The sequence below is a fragment of the Leucopleurus acutus genome (assembly GCF_964270905.1).
Source record: "Leucopleurus acutus genome assembly, chromosome: 1".
Lineage (NCBI taxonomy): Eukaryota > Metazoa > Chordata > Mammalia > Artiodactyla > Delphinidae > Leucopleurus > Leucopleurus acutus.
Window position 1 is genome coordinate 7,812,789 of NC_139142.1, and position 14,802 is coordinate 7,827,590.

A 14,802-nucleotide genomic window follows, 5' to 3' on the forward strand; every position below is an offset into this window, starting at 1 on the left:
TGTCAATGCCTACCTAACCTTCTGTAGTATTCCATCTGTAATTCTCTTATGTCACAGTTTGCTTTGTAATTCTAATCAGTTGTCCACGCCTCCATTATCCACGAGACTGTAAGCTTATTGAGGGCTGGGATGCTGTTCTAGGTCAGAATCACCAAAGCCATAGGCAGAGGGAGATTTACAATGAAACTACAGTAATGAAGTTTAAGCACAGGTCTCTTCCAAAGCCTTCTGTTAATAGCTTTGGGGTTTTTTTATCTGCCAAGGTAAGATATTTTTGTATGATTTTCTTTGAGTGGACCCCAAAATTGTGTGAACTCTGTCCATTGGACAGTGCAGTATTGTGCCTGATGACCCACATTTGCCCCTCCAGATACCCCCACGTGCTCCAGATGCTCCTCCAGCCTGCCCTCAACCCCAGGAGGCTGAGCTGTACAAACCACTTCCAGGTTCCTGTGCCCCTGGCTTCTGGTGGATTTGGCCAGTAGAGAACCCCACAGAGAAGTGGAAGGGAAGAGAGTTGTTGCTGAAGGTAAGGATTTCCCTGGATCCTTGTTGGCAAGGTCACCTCCAGTTGGCTGGGGCCCTCGGCTGAAGGCCACTGCTGCCTGGCCCTCCCCTCCAGCTTGCAATGACAGCTCCCTCCCTTCGTGCCTCAGACCTGCAACTGATAACACCACAACTGCTGCTGAGACAAGGTTACTGCCCCATCCCCGTGGTTCCCACCCTCACACTTTGGCAATACTCTCATTACAAATAAAGTCTCTTCAAATAAACCCTGTTTCAAACATGTCGTCTGCTTCTTGTTGAGACCCTGATGGAAACACATGCACAAGGTGAGCACCCGATGATTAATTGTCGGCAAAGAGGTCTCAAGATTCACCCATCTCACAGGTGTGGATTCCCCAGCAAGAATCTGTGGCCAGAATCCATTGAGAGAAGGATATTCTTCACACACACACACACACACACACACACACACACACACACACACAAAGAAGACTTGGAACAAGACTTATCTGTCTCATAGTGACCATGTTCCCCTAACTTCACCATACACGTGCAGAAGAAATGTCCCTGACTCCACACTGGGTTGACAATTGGCTGGCTTTGAAAGACACTTAAATCAGCAACAGTGTCTGGAGTTTTCCAAGGTGAGAATGGAATGTATTTATTCTGGAACTCATGGCTCCCTCATCCTAACTCAGATGACTTACTGTTAAACGATGCTTAAATGCAACCATGTCCCAAGGCAATTGCCAACTTCTCTGGCACCATGCACACGTGCTGAGATGTCCTACCAGTGCAGAGCATGGCAGGACATTATTCCAAGCTGCTGTCACAGAGACTGTGTATCTGAGGTGCTGTAGGTGGGGATACAGCGCTGGGACACAGGAGGCCCTCGATGAATGTTTATGAGTTGATAGCTTGGTATCAACATCAGGATTCTGCAGAAGATTGACCCGTGAGGACTTGCTGGGGCTGGGCTTTAGAATTTAAGAATTGAAATTGGGAGGAAATATTCACGAGTATAGTCCTGCCATATATTCAAAAATATCTATACAGTCCAAACAAATGTTTACTGAGCACTTACTGTGAGCCAGGGATTGGGCTAACCTCTGGGAAATCTGGGGGTTCTGGTTTAACGAATGTTTAAGGAGGCCTTGCTATGTATTACACACTGTGCTTTTTCACATACGATATCTCAGTTCTTAAACAGGAAAAAAATTCAAGAAGTTTAAATGATTCCAGGCCCTCAAATCTACTTCCAAATGTTGTTTTTACTGGCTCTTTATGCACAGCCTCAGTACGTGAGGATACTTAGAGTGTAATAATGTCAATACTGTGATAGAGATTTGTACGAGATGCTGGCATAGTCAGGTAAAGGGATTCTGTGACAAAGGACTATCATGGATAAAGCAGTGTGGACCATGACTGGGTTCAGCCCAATTAATAAATATTGTTCCTGCTGCCCATCAAGGGCAGACCAGCTGAGGATCTATGCATGGGATCTGTATTGATCTGCCACATAGGCCCCGGAGTGTCCTCTTTTACTTCCAGGAACTCTCCAACCCGAGTATAAAGGCACAGAATGGGAACCGTAATACAGGGCACTTTGGAAAAGGGAGAGGAGGTTGGTAGTAGCTAGACCATGGCAGAAACTCAATCTGGGAAATTCAAACAAGCACGATAGTCACTAGGAAGCGACACTGCCCAGGCAGTCTTCAGCAGACGCTGGATCTACCAGTGAGTCAGTTCACGAGTCCTTGTCCTTTTCATCTGTAGAATGGGCACAGTCATCCTGGACCAACAAGTTCTGCGCCTCCCAAGGCTGATGGGAGGTAGATGAGGTCGTGTCTGAGAAGGGCTTTGATCCTCCTGGAACAAAGCTGCTAGGGTGTCGTTGCTCAGTGTACACATCCTAACAACAACCCAAGGAATTATTACCTTTTGGGAGGAGGGGAAAGAGAGAGAGGAATGAGGAACAGAATATGTTCAGAAGTCTTCCGGGTACGCTGATCCTGGTTCCTACTCATCCATTCCCTTTTGATGTCTCATCTCATTCCAGGGGCCCAGAGCCCCTATTTCCATTTTAGCAAGGGCTTTTGAGCACTTATTATGTGCCAGTCACAGTGTCCTTACAGATTCATCATACAGTGGGAGAGCCAGACGTGTTCACAAATTCTAGTAACTATGATTTTTATGAGCATTTATTTATTATGTGTTGGGAAAACCATTTCATGTAACCCTGAGAGGCGGGTAATATAATCCCCAGTGTCCAGATGAGGATACAAAATCCCAGAGAAGTGAAATGATTTGCTCAAGGTCGTACTGCTAGTGGTGGCCGATGGAGCTGGCTGACTCCAAATCCATCCTGATATCAATCACAGCTGCTGACTTGGAAAATGTAATGAGATAATACGGTAGCACTTAGACTCCGTGCAGTGAGAATGCAGGAAGCAGAACAAATTGTTCTGCCAGGCCTCATAGACAAGGTAACACTGACCTAGTTACTCTGCTGAACTTATCTAGTGACTTCCACAATAGTAGAGATAGGTTCTTTTGGATTTAATGATACAATAATTAATGATTATAGATTGTTCTGAGGTCAGAAGTGGATGAAAGAGGTTTTAAAGTCCTAGGCAAATGTTTCCTGCTTGTCCTTTTCTTTGTCCTGATGATGATGATGATGATGGTGATGATGACAGCTTTCATTTATTAAGTTTTAAGCACTTTTCAGGAATTTACTAATAATTTGCAAACAACATTTCAAGAAATCTTCACAATAACCCTTGGCATTTGATATTATCCCTCTCCTGACTACAGAGATAAGGAAATAGAAGCTCAGAGAAGGTAAGTAACTGATCCAAGTCACATAGCTACTAAGTGATACATTTGGGCTTTAAGTCAAGGTTTAGGCTAATTCCGAAGACCAAACACTTAACCACTCTCCATGCAGTGCACCAACCATTCATTTCATGTGTTTATATCTCCTGAGCATGTTTTCAGGATGCCACGGTTATTTGTCTTCCCCAAGATTTGAGAGATTAATGGTACAGAAAAATTTAATGTGCGAGCCTCCAAGAATGACTGAAATGTGTCACAGTGTACTGGTGAAACTCCCTGAGCTGAGGACGATGTGAGCTGCCAGCGGATGGGTTGCTTTCTGCCCACTTGTCGAGAGGAGTGGCAGATACGGTCTACTGACACTCACACACATTTCTACTGCCTTCTATTGTCATTTCCTGCTGCAGAGGCTACAAAGCTAAAACCTGCATTTGCCAGGCACCCTAATGCTTAGGACTCTGGATGCAAATTAGGTTCCACCAGTGAGATTCCTCAAGGAAGATTTGGAGACAAAGTGAGGTGTCAACACAGTAATGAAGTCTTGGGATTTTTCTGCAGCAGTGTTCCAGTGCCATTTGTCTAATGCCATCAGTGTCAGAAAGCAGTTGTGTTGGTGGCAGTAGGAGCTTCCTGATCCCTGGGTGGCACGTACAGTTGTGAGTTTGTGTAGTAAAGAATTTAACCTTGCCCAAAAAGGGCTCTGGTCTTCGTTCTCAGCAAGGTGATCTCCAAGACCTTGGAATGTCAGACAGGAGTGTCTTTGTTTCCAACAATATGACACAGGGTAGACGCTGGCCGTGCCAGAAGGACCAACAATGCAATTTACAATGGGTGCTTTGGGCAACACAGTATAAGTCAAACTCCACGGGGACTGGAGACTGAGATCAGCATGTGGGCGATGAACCATACTTTTGCAGTGGAGTCCCAGTAAAAACTCTAGACACTGAGGCTTAAGTGACTGGTTGGCAATTACTCCACATGTATTGTCACAGACTGATGCTGGGAAGGTAGCACTGTCCTAACTCCATGGGCAGAGGAGCTCCACATTCTAAACCCTCCTGGCCTCTGCTTCTGCCCTTGCAATTTTAATCTGCATCCTTTCCCCATAATAAAATATATCCGTGGGTATAACAGCTTTCAGTGAGTTCTGTGAGTTCTTCTAGCAAGTTGTCAAAACTGAGGGTGGTTTGGGGAAACCTCTACTAAATTTGCAATTGGTGTCAGAAGTGAGAGTGGTGGTCTGTGTTCCCTCTAACTGTGCAAGTGACGAGAATTCCTAACCTCTCTAGTCCCAACGGCAGTCTCCTCATTTCTTCCCCCTTTTGATGGTGGCAGAGCTAGTGGCTTCCTAGGTAAGGCAGTTCTGTGTTGCTCTCACTAGTGCCTGCTAGTCTAGCCCTTCAGTGACTTTACAAGTACCTAACGCCCTATATTAAATCCCTTTGTACTTAAAATAGCTAGAACGGTCATTGTGTCCTGCATTAAACTTCCGCTAATACAGGAGAGGACCTGGCCTTGCTAAATGACATAGCAATTCGAACATGCAAGCTTTTTCACATTTTAATGTCTCTGAAATCAGAGTATGTCTTACAACCAATGCCAGTTGTAATTGGTGGTGATTTTATTTTTTCTTTATTAGTAGCACATAAAATAATGGGGCATCTTACAACTGATGGAGTCTTAGAATTTATTAACTTCTAGGATACCTGGTGCTTGCTTCCTCAGAACTTCTCTCTGGATCATCTCTCCCCTTCATTCCGCTCCCCACATTGCACACTGGATCTGACCCTCTCAAACACCCAAGGATGTGGAGCCTTCCTCCTTTTTCCCACTCCACACTTTTGGAAAGTGAAGACAAACGTCCTTAGAGAAAGAGGGAAGCAGTGTGGTAATGTGAGAGGAGGACACAGACCTGAGTCTGGAACCTCCCTCTGCCATTTAATTGCTGTGTGACCTTGGATAAATTATTAACCTCACTGAGCTTCCGCCCTCATCAGTAAAGGCTAGCAGTTGTTGGGATTGAATGTATCTCATGTGTGAAATTCCTGGCCCCTGGTAGGCACTCAGTAAAGGTTTTGCCTCCCCCTTCCGTTCATCCCTCTCTTATTTTCCTCCTTCCGAACACCATGAGGTCCACTTCTCATGTCACTCCGTCTCCAGGAGCCAAGCTACAAGCAGCTGTCATAATGTATTGTCAGTGGTTTGCCTTAGACCCAGGTCAAATACACATACATGTTCACAACCAGCTGCCAGGTTGTAGACTACGAAAAGAAGGAGAACTTTTCCAAAAACAAAAGCAAATTGTTGCTTTTATCTTTACAACCATCCAACTCGTGTTATGTTTTGATTTCAGGGCTGCTCCAAGATTCTGGGACAAAAGGCACTATATATAAGCATTATTATGAGACTCAAAGGGGCTCTGAGCAAAACAGAATCCTTTTATCACAAGAGAATTGGAGAGAATTGTTGCCAAATATAGTCACTGTGTGGAAGATGCATTTTCCTTTATTCCACACATCCTCACCATCGCTAACTCCTTGCTTTAACTAAACCCATAGCTTATCAATTAGTCTATAGGCAAATATTTTAAAATAATAGCAACCAACATGTTTTGGCAGTTACCATGGGCCAGACATGGTCCCAAGTACTTTACATCTAGAATCTCCTTTGGTTTTCCCGGCTGCTCTATGAGGTAGGTACCATCATTAGCTCATTTTACAGGTGAGGAAATTAAGTCTTAGGGAACTTAGGCAACTTGCCCAAAATCATATAGCCAGTAAGTGGTGGAGGCAGGATTTGAACTCAGCTCTATGATGTCAATGATTATGGTCTTCCTTGATGTCAAAAGGAATGTGGGATGTTACACAATGAAGAATGCACATGGCCCCAGATCTTCAGAAATCTGGGATCCGATCATGAGATAAGTGTCGAGCTCAAGTGTAGATTAACAGAATTCCTAGAAAATAGCAAAAGGGGACTGGAATGAAAAAGCAAATCTATTATGGGAAGGCTTGAGAGGACAGTGACTTATTTAATCCTCATTATCAACCCCGAAAGGCAGGTCTGATTATCATTACCTAACAGGTGAGAACAGGAGATTTAACTGTGGTGGTGACTCGTTAGTGACAGAATGCGGTTTTATACCCAGGACTGTCTGACTCCAAAGCCATGCTAACTCTACACTGCCTCCTAAAACTAGATCAGTGGACGTTTTCTACCCTCTTTTTCTGCCTATTTGTCTCTGGTGAATACCTTGAGAGAGAATGAATAATCAGGCTGTTGATAAATTATACGCACGTCAAGCAAATAAGTCAATTGTTTTGCCTCTAACAGGTGTGTCTTGATTGCAAACCATTAGTGACCATTAATAAAAGAAACCCAGGTTGTAATTTCCCAGGATTTGCATTTCACACCAGGGAGCTGAGCTCAGCCAATATTTTCATAAGCTAACACCTGCAGCAGAGGCAGAAAGCATGACCTGAGGTAACATTTATCTTTGAGAATTAAAATGTAAGCCACAGGACAATTTGTGAACTTGATCATTCTTTCCCCTGACTGTCATTGGTCTTAGCTTAGCGTAGAGATAAGGCCTCAGGTGTTTAAAAAATCTGTTAAGCAGCTTTGAGAGGATTCAGGACCTAGTGCAGAGCCCTTCGAGGCATCCGCTAGTTTAAACTGAAGTTTATTCATTTACTGTTTAACAAAGGTTTACTGAACACCTACTAAGGCCCGGGCGCTGCGCTAGGTTCTCAGGATAGGGATAAACAAGACAAGATTTCTGTTCCACCGTTGCCCATTCTCTCTCCTTAAAGCACTTTCTCCTCCTGGCCTCTATAACACTATTCTGCCCAAGGTTCTCTTTCCTTTTCTGAATGCTCCTTTGCGGTGCTTCCTGCCAGCACTTCTTTCGCTCCAACTTCTAGGTCTTCAAGGCCCTTTTCTCTACCTTTATGTTCACATCTACACAGATTTCAGAAAGTGGAGAGAAAAGCTCGGGAATCATCAGCATATAGTCAGCTTGTTGTTAGAAATGAGAATGGATTATCCAAGAGACAGATGAACTAACCCAAGGACCAAGTGTGGACTAAAAAAAGAAATCAGAGCATTCTGGTGGTGATGGTGGAATTGCTTATTCATACTCACTTCCCACAGGACAGTAGCCAACAGCAGGCAGAAACTGAAGGGGATTTGACCCTTGAAAACAGGGAGCCACCCTGCAGGAGATCCATGTTTATCTGACTTTTCCACTGAGGACACTCCCCAGTCCACAGGCCACAGGGTGGCTAGAACTCAAAAAGAAAGCCACAGTCCTTTTAGCCTGAAGAGTCAGAGGGTGGAGTCTGAACAAACTGGAAATTGGGGAGGGGCCGAGGATCTCAGAATGGAGAGAGCCACAGGGCAGCCCTAAAGCTTCTATATAAACACCCCTAAAATCTTTGGCTGATCAATGGATCGCACCTGCATGAGCAAAACTCCAAGGCTGCCCAAAAGGGAAACAATCATTGGAAGGTTAGAAGAGCAGGCGGAGATTTCAGCTGCTAACCACTGCAAGGGAGTTTGGAGTCTGAGCCCTACCAAGTCAGAGGAGGTTGGTTAATTTCTAGTTAATTTCAGGCTGTCCAATGAAACCCAAAATGTACCAGGCTTGAAGAAGAAGGGCTATGTCTAAGGATTAGGGAACTAAGAAAGGGAGACCCAACAATGTCAGTAGCTTATTTTAGGCATACAGGTAACGAGTGGCAGTGCTGGGATTCAAATCCAAGGGCTCTGCCTCCAGAGCCCATGCCCTCAACCACTGCATTCAAATTCGCCTCTCTCAGCGCCCTGCATCCTTCGTTTAAAGCACTCACCACCAAAGTCAACAACCAACGTCATTGCACATTCAGCTGTTTGTCTCCTGCACTAGAAAGATTCCTAAGAGCAGAGGGCTTGCACAGTGCCTGGTACACAGTCCAATAAAAATTTGTTGAATGAACAAATGAATCATTTGGGATGGCTGACTCACCAAAGCCTATGCGTGTATAATTTATTAATATATTTTCTATTAGTAAACGTATATCATTAAATATGCATTCCTGCCATATAACTTCACCCCCTGATATGATCCTGGATGGAATTAAATCACCAATAATCACTCCAGTTTCTAGTTGGGTTTATTTGGACATATCTGTTACTGACTGTTTTTAAGCACGATCAGGAATTTCTAAGTGTAATATGAATGACTCAGTATTTTGATTAATCAGCTCAGTAGGGGAAATTTCCATGGTTAATCAGACTGAACATAAAGATAGGGCACATGCTGAGAATGAATAGAGGGGAGGGGAAAGACAGAGAGAGAGAAAGACAGAGATGAGAATTTTCTTGTAGTCAGAAAGGCAGTTTTGGGCTTCCCTGGTGATGCGGTGGTTGAGAGTCCGCCTGCCGATGCAGGGGACGCCGGTTCGTTCCCCGGTCTGGGAGGATCCCACATGCCGCGGAGCGGCTGGGCCCGTGAGCCATGGCCGCTGAGCCTGCGCGTCCGGAGCCTGTGCTCCGCAACGGGAGAGGCCGCAACAGTGAGAGGCCCGCGTACCACAAAAAAAAAAAAAAGAAAAAAGAAAGGCAGTTTGAGTCAACACCACAGAACTTACAAAGTTTCTGTTTTCTCATAAACTTTGGTTGGTAGCTGTATTAGTTTCCTGTGGCTGCCACAACAAATTGCCACAAATTGTGACTTAAAAGAACAGAAATGTATTCGCTCATAGGTCTGAAGACCAGAAGTCCAAACTCGAAGTGTCAGCAGGGTCAGAAACTAGGGGAGAATCTTTCCTTGCCTCTTCCAGCTTCTGGTGGCTCCAGGCATTTCTTGTTTGTTTGTTTGTTTTGTTTTGTTTTGCGGTACGCGGGCCTCTCACTGCTGTGGCCTCTCCCGTTGGGGAGCACAGGCTCCGGACGCGCAGGCTCAGTGGCCACGGCTCACGGGCCAGCCGCTCCGCGGCATGTGGGATCTTCCCGGACCGGGGCACGAACCCCCGTCCCCCGCATCGGCAGGCGGACTCTCAGCCACTGCGCCACCAGGGAAGCCCTCCAGGCACTTCTTGGTGCTCCTTGGCTTGTGGCAGCATCACTCTAATCTCTGCCTCTGTCTTCACATGGCCTTCTTCTCTGTGTGCATCAAGTTTCCCTCTCCTTTCTCTTTTAAGGACACCAGTCATTGGGTTTAGGCCCCACCCTAAATGATCTCATCTCAAAATCTTCAACTTGATTACAGCTGCAAAGACCCTATTTCCAAATAATGTTACATTCGCAGGTATGGGGGTTAGGACTTGGACATATCTTGTTGGAGACAGGATTCAGCCCACAACACCAGAGATAGCAACATCACTGTTGTAATTTCCTATCATACGATACAGAGAGGGGGCTGTGTCGACAATTTCCCGTTGACCCCAGGTGTTGCTGGGCATGTCCCCTGCTGTCACGTGCCCTTCCAAATTGGAGCCTGCTCTTGCCCAAGCACAACCACTCTGAACGATCCCCACTCTCCAGAGATGGAAACAGAGGCTGAAAACGTTAGACCAGCTGCTCAAGGTCACACACACGGAGGAGTCAAGATCTGAACCCAGGTGTGTCTTCTCCAGAGCCAGACATGTGGCCATCCCACACTGCCTGAAACACTCCCATTATTAGAGAGCCACTGTACTCTTTAAACTCCTTTGTTAAAATACAAACTCTTCCTGAGGGGGGTTAGCCAAGCCTTCACAGAAACCCTGATTTTTGAGGAATGTATTAGATGACCTTCTAGAACACAAGAGATCCCAGGGGTATCTATGGGGAGAGAAGCAATAAGGAGGAACTTGATATCAGGGTAAATTCACACATTGAGAAATCAGTGCCCAGAGAGGTTAAGTGATCTGGCCAAGAGTACACAGCAAATCAGTAGCATAATCAGAAATCACACCTGAGATTCCTGACTCTGCATAAGGAAACTTGGAAGGTATCAGTCACCCTGAAATATCCTAAATTGGCTGGGCCAAAGGGTTGCTGTCAGCGGAAGCAAGTATAAACAGCAAAGCCCTAACCAGACATTGAGAAGAGGCTCCCTTGGGTCAACCCTTCCCAGGAGGCCTCCCTAGCTGCATAGTTCAAAGAGGAGAGTTCAAGAGCATGGAGCTGAGGGTAAGAGACCTGAATTTGCGTGGTAGGCCTGCTACTGAAGACTCAAGAGACCTTGAGTAAGTCACTTCTCCCCTCTGAGCCTCTGTCGCTTTAACTTGAAGGAAAAACATTGGATTTAATCATCACAAAAGTGCCTCTGGCACTAAGCATTTATTATTCATAAGCTTCTAGAGCTTGAGCAAGCCTCAGGGCCAGCTAGAACTAGTTCTAACCCCAAATGGATATCTGTTGTTTCCTCTGCCCGACATCCTCTCCCCCTTCCTCTATCAGCAGCTTCCCACAATTCCAAAGGGAACCATCCTCTATAACTTTTACTTCACAGCTGGAAGGCGCTGACACCACTCCCTGCTTCTGCTCTAGGTTGTCATGTAACCCAGGCCTGGCCAATTAGTGTAGCTGTACCTGAAAACTGTGATTGGCTCAGGAATAGACATGTGATCCAATCCTAGCCTAATGAGATTCAATCCAGGGGCTTTGGTTGGAAATTCTGGGAGAAAGAAGTTCTCCTCCTACTGACTTGGCCAAGCCGCCAGAATGTGAACCTGGGGCAAAGGGAGGGAGTATGACCGACCCCAATGTCAAGAGACAGAGGGGAACCAAGTCCTGGTAACATTGCTGGATACACCCATGCCTGAACCTAGAACACTCCTGAGATTCGTAGTGACGTGAGCCAAAACAGTCACTTTTTTTTTTTTTTTTTGCTTAAGCCACTTTGAGTTATCACTTGCAACTAAAAGTTTCCTGATTGATTCAAAAGCCCTCATCTTAAGGATGAGGGAATGGAAACCAAGAGTGGGAAAATGGCTTTTCCATGTAATCTGACAGCAGGAAGCACCTTGGAGCCCATCAAGTCCAATTCTTACTATTTACGGGTGAGGAAACTGGTGTCCAGAATGAGATGGAACTTCTTATGTGTATACAACACATACACACACACACACAGAGCAGTGTGAGTTGTCTTACTGCAGTGCTGAGAAACTCTGTTTATCATCAAACATTTCATACATCCTATTACACGTGAGAGAATAATTATCTAGCCTGGTGCTGTGAAATGCTTTTTCCCATAATGGAATTTTACTCTGGAAGTGTATTTTGGTATTAAAAGGTTCCACTTTATAATGTCGATGGTTCAATCTGTGATCTAAAAGGCACTTAAATGCTTTGAACAAGAGGCATAAAAAGCTTTTATTGCGAAAGCCTTGCTGGATCTACCAATTTTGCCATTGATCCTTTTCCCCAGAAGGCTTCTCTGGAAGCAGCCCAGGCAACAGCTAATCCCACGGTGGGGCTGGACCTCCAGCTAGTGAGTAAGACATGTTTCAGAGGGCTGCAGTTTCCATACACCCATTTGCAGATATTGAAACCATTTCTGGTTGGACTGCAACAAGCCTCTTCAGGCATGTGACTCAAGCAAAGACGTCCAAGCCATCCAGAATTTAGAATTAAGCCCAAGGAGCTTAATTCTAACTCCCTTTGTTACTCCCAGTGTGTGTCTTTGGTTGTACTTCAACAAAGTACAACCCTGGTTGTACTTCATCTGTGACATAAGTTCCATAATATTAGTTCCCAGTGTTCTTGGGAGTGGCTGACTTACTACAGTTGCCAAGAAGCCTGATACATGGACGTGCTCGGTGAACACAGGTTCCCTGTCCCTGGTTGACCAGATTCTTCAATAACTGAGGGATTTGGGTCCCACTGAGAGCAGTGGAGCAGTGGAAGAAGCCCACACTTAGAGCACAGAGACCACTGATCTCTCGGCTTTACCCTGGGCAAGCCATTCACTTCTTGAACTCTCCACTTCCTCATTGTAAAGGGACATTTGAATACGTCACAGAACTGTCATGGTAAGATGCTCAACATCGCTACGCATCAGGGAAATGCAGATCAAAACCACAATGAGATATCACCTCACACTTGTCAGAATGGCTCTCCTCAAAAAGAACACAAATAACGAATATTGGTGAGGTTGTGGAGAAAGAGGAACCCTCCTACACCATTGGTGGGAATGTAAGTTGGTGCAGCCACTATGGAGAACAGTATGGAGGTTGCTCAAAAAACTAAAAATAGAATTAGCAAATGATCCAGCAATTCCACTCCTGAGTATATATCTGAAAAAACGCATTTGAAAAGATACCTGCACCCCAATATTCATAGCAACATTATTTACAATTGCCAAGATATGTAAGCAACCTAAGTGTCCATCAACAGATGAATGGATAAAGAAGAAGTGGTCTATATACATAATGGAATACTACTCAGCCATAAAAAGAAGAAAATGTTGCCATTTACAGCAACCATGAATGGACTTAGAGAGTATTATGCTAAGAGAAATAAGTCAGACAAGAGAAAGACAAATACTGTATATCACTTATATGTGGAATCTAGAAACTACAACAAACCAGTGAACATAACAAAAAAAGAAGAAGACTTACAGACATAGAGAACAAACCAGTGGTTACCAGTGGGGAGGGGGGAGGAAGAGTACAGAGGTAGGGGATTAAGAAGTACAAACTATTGTGTATAAAGTAAGCTACAAGGATATATTGAACAGCATGGGGACTATAGCCAATATTTTATAATAACCATAAATGAAGTATAACCTTTAAAAATTATGAACCACTATATTGTACATCTGTAACTTATGTAATATAGTTCATCACTATACTTCAATTTTTTAAAATGGGAAAAAAAGAACTGTCATGGTCACTTATGTTGTGCTTGAACCCATATGATTGCCTCCATCCCCAATTCCATGTGACCTCACAGCTCAGTCACCTGCCATGGAAAAGAGCATATCATGGGCACCTCTTGGTAACTGACAATTGCCAATAGCTGGGTCCTGGGACATTTGGTCCCCTGCCGGGTGGTCAGGAGCTAAATGCAGGAGTATCCCCTGAAAAAGGCTGTGGGCAGAGCGTCAATGGGAAGCTGGGATAATAAAACAAACTTCCCAGAGTGTGGACCATGGACCAGTGGTCCTAGTAGGGTTCCAGAGTAAAGTAAGTTTGGGAAACATGGCATCCTGTACTTTCTGTTAGGAGGTTTTCAATGCCCATCAGCGCATTTTATTCAATCTTGGGCTTCCCAAACTTATTCCACCACTGAACATCTTTCCCACAAGCAGCATCTATCCTCATTCCATGCCACTAGTGGGAGGCAGAACACACTTGGAAAGCAGGGCTCCAAGATTCCAGAGGCTGAAACAGACTTTTCAGCTATTTCTTAGCTCTGATGCTTCATATGCTATCACTCTGAACTTCTAACATGAAGCCATTCCTCAGGCCACACCATCCACCTGTTCTCAAAGCATTAATTCCTACACCCATTCCACATTCACAGAATGCACACTGCTTCCAGGTCCTCTCCCAGGCAAAGACAACCCCCTCAGAAATACGGCTCCTGATTGCAAGGAGCTTATCGTCTAAAAGGGAGGAAGGACGCCTGAACAGATGGTTACCATGCAGAGTGACAAGGTGCATAAGATAAAGGTGCACTTTGTAGGGTGGGATGGGGTGGGGCGGATGTCAGAGAAGCTTCGTCTGAAAGATGAGTTGCTGCCAGAGGAAATCGACCGAGGAGCAGGCATGGTACGGAGGCAGCACATGCAAAGGCCCTGAAGGAAGCCAAGGGGATTTCTGGAATTACAAGTACACTTGGCCCTTTGTATCTGCAGGTTCCAAGATGATTGAATTCGTGGATCTAGAACCCATGGATATGGAGGGCTGACTGCACTAGGCCATTATATACAAGGGCCTTGAGCATGTGAGGATTTGGTGTTCACAGTGACCATGGGGGCCTAGGACCAGTTCCCCCTGTGGATATGGAAGGACCAGTGTAATTAAATCAGGATGGAGAACAGGGGTTGAGGGAGAGGAGTAGAAAGGTAAGTAGAAACCAGGTCATGCAGAACTTACAGAGCCATGAATGCCAAGAGCTTAGGTATCCTTCAGAGGCGATTGAGGAGCTCCGTATTTGTGAGTGTGTGTGTGCGTGTGTGTGCATGTGTGCGTGGGTGTGTGCAAGGGGCAGGAGAATGACGTGGTTAGATCTGTGGTTAAGAACGGTAGTTCTGAGACCCCAAGGAGAAGGGCTTGGAGAGACCACCTGGAGCATTGGTCAACGGCTGACAGGCAGGATGAGTTTTAAAGCTTAAAAAAAAAATGTGGCTGCAAATTCTGTCAATCTTCCGACAGAGAGGTGGAGTTTGTTTCCCTTCCTCTTGAATCAGGACTGGCCTTAGTGACTTGCTCGGCCAATACAATGTGGGAGAAGGGACACCGTGAATTCTAAGTCTAGGTAATA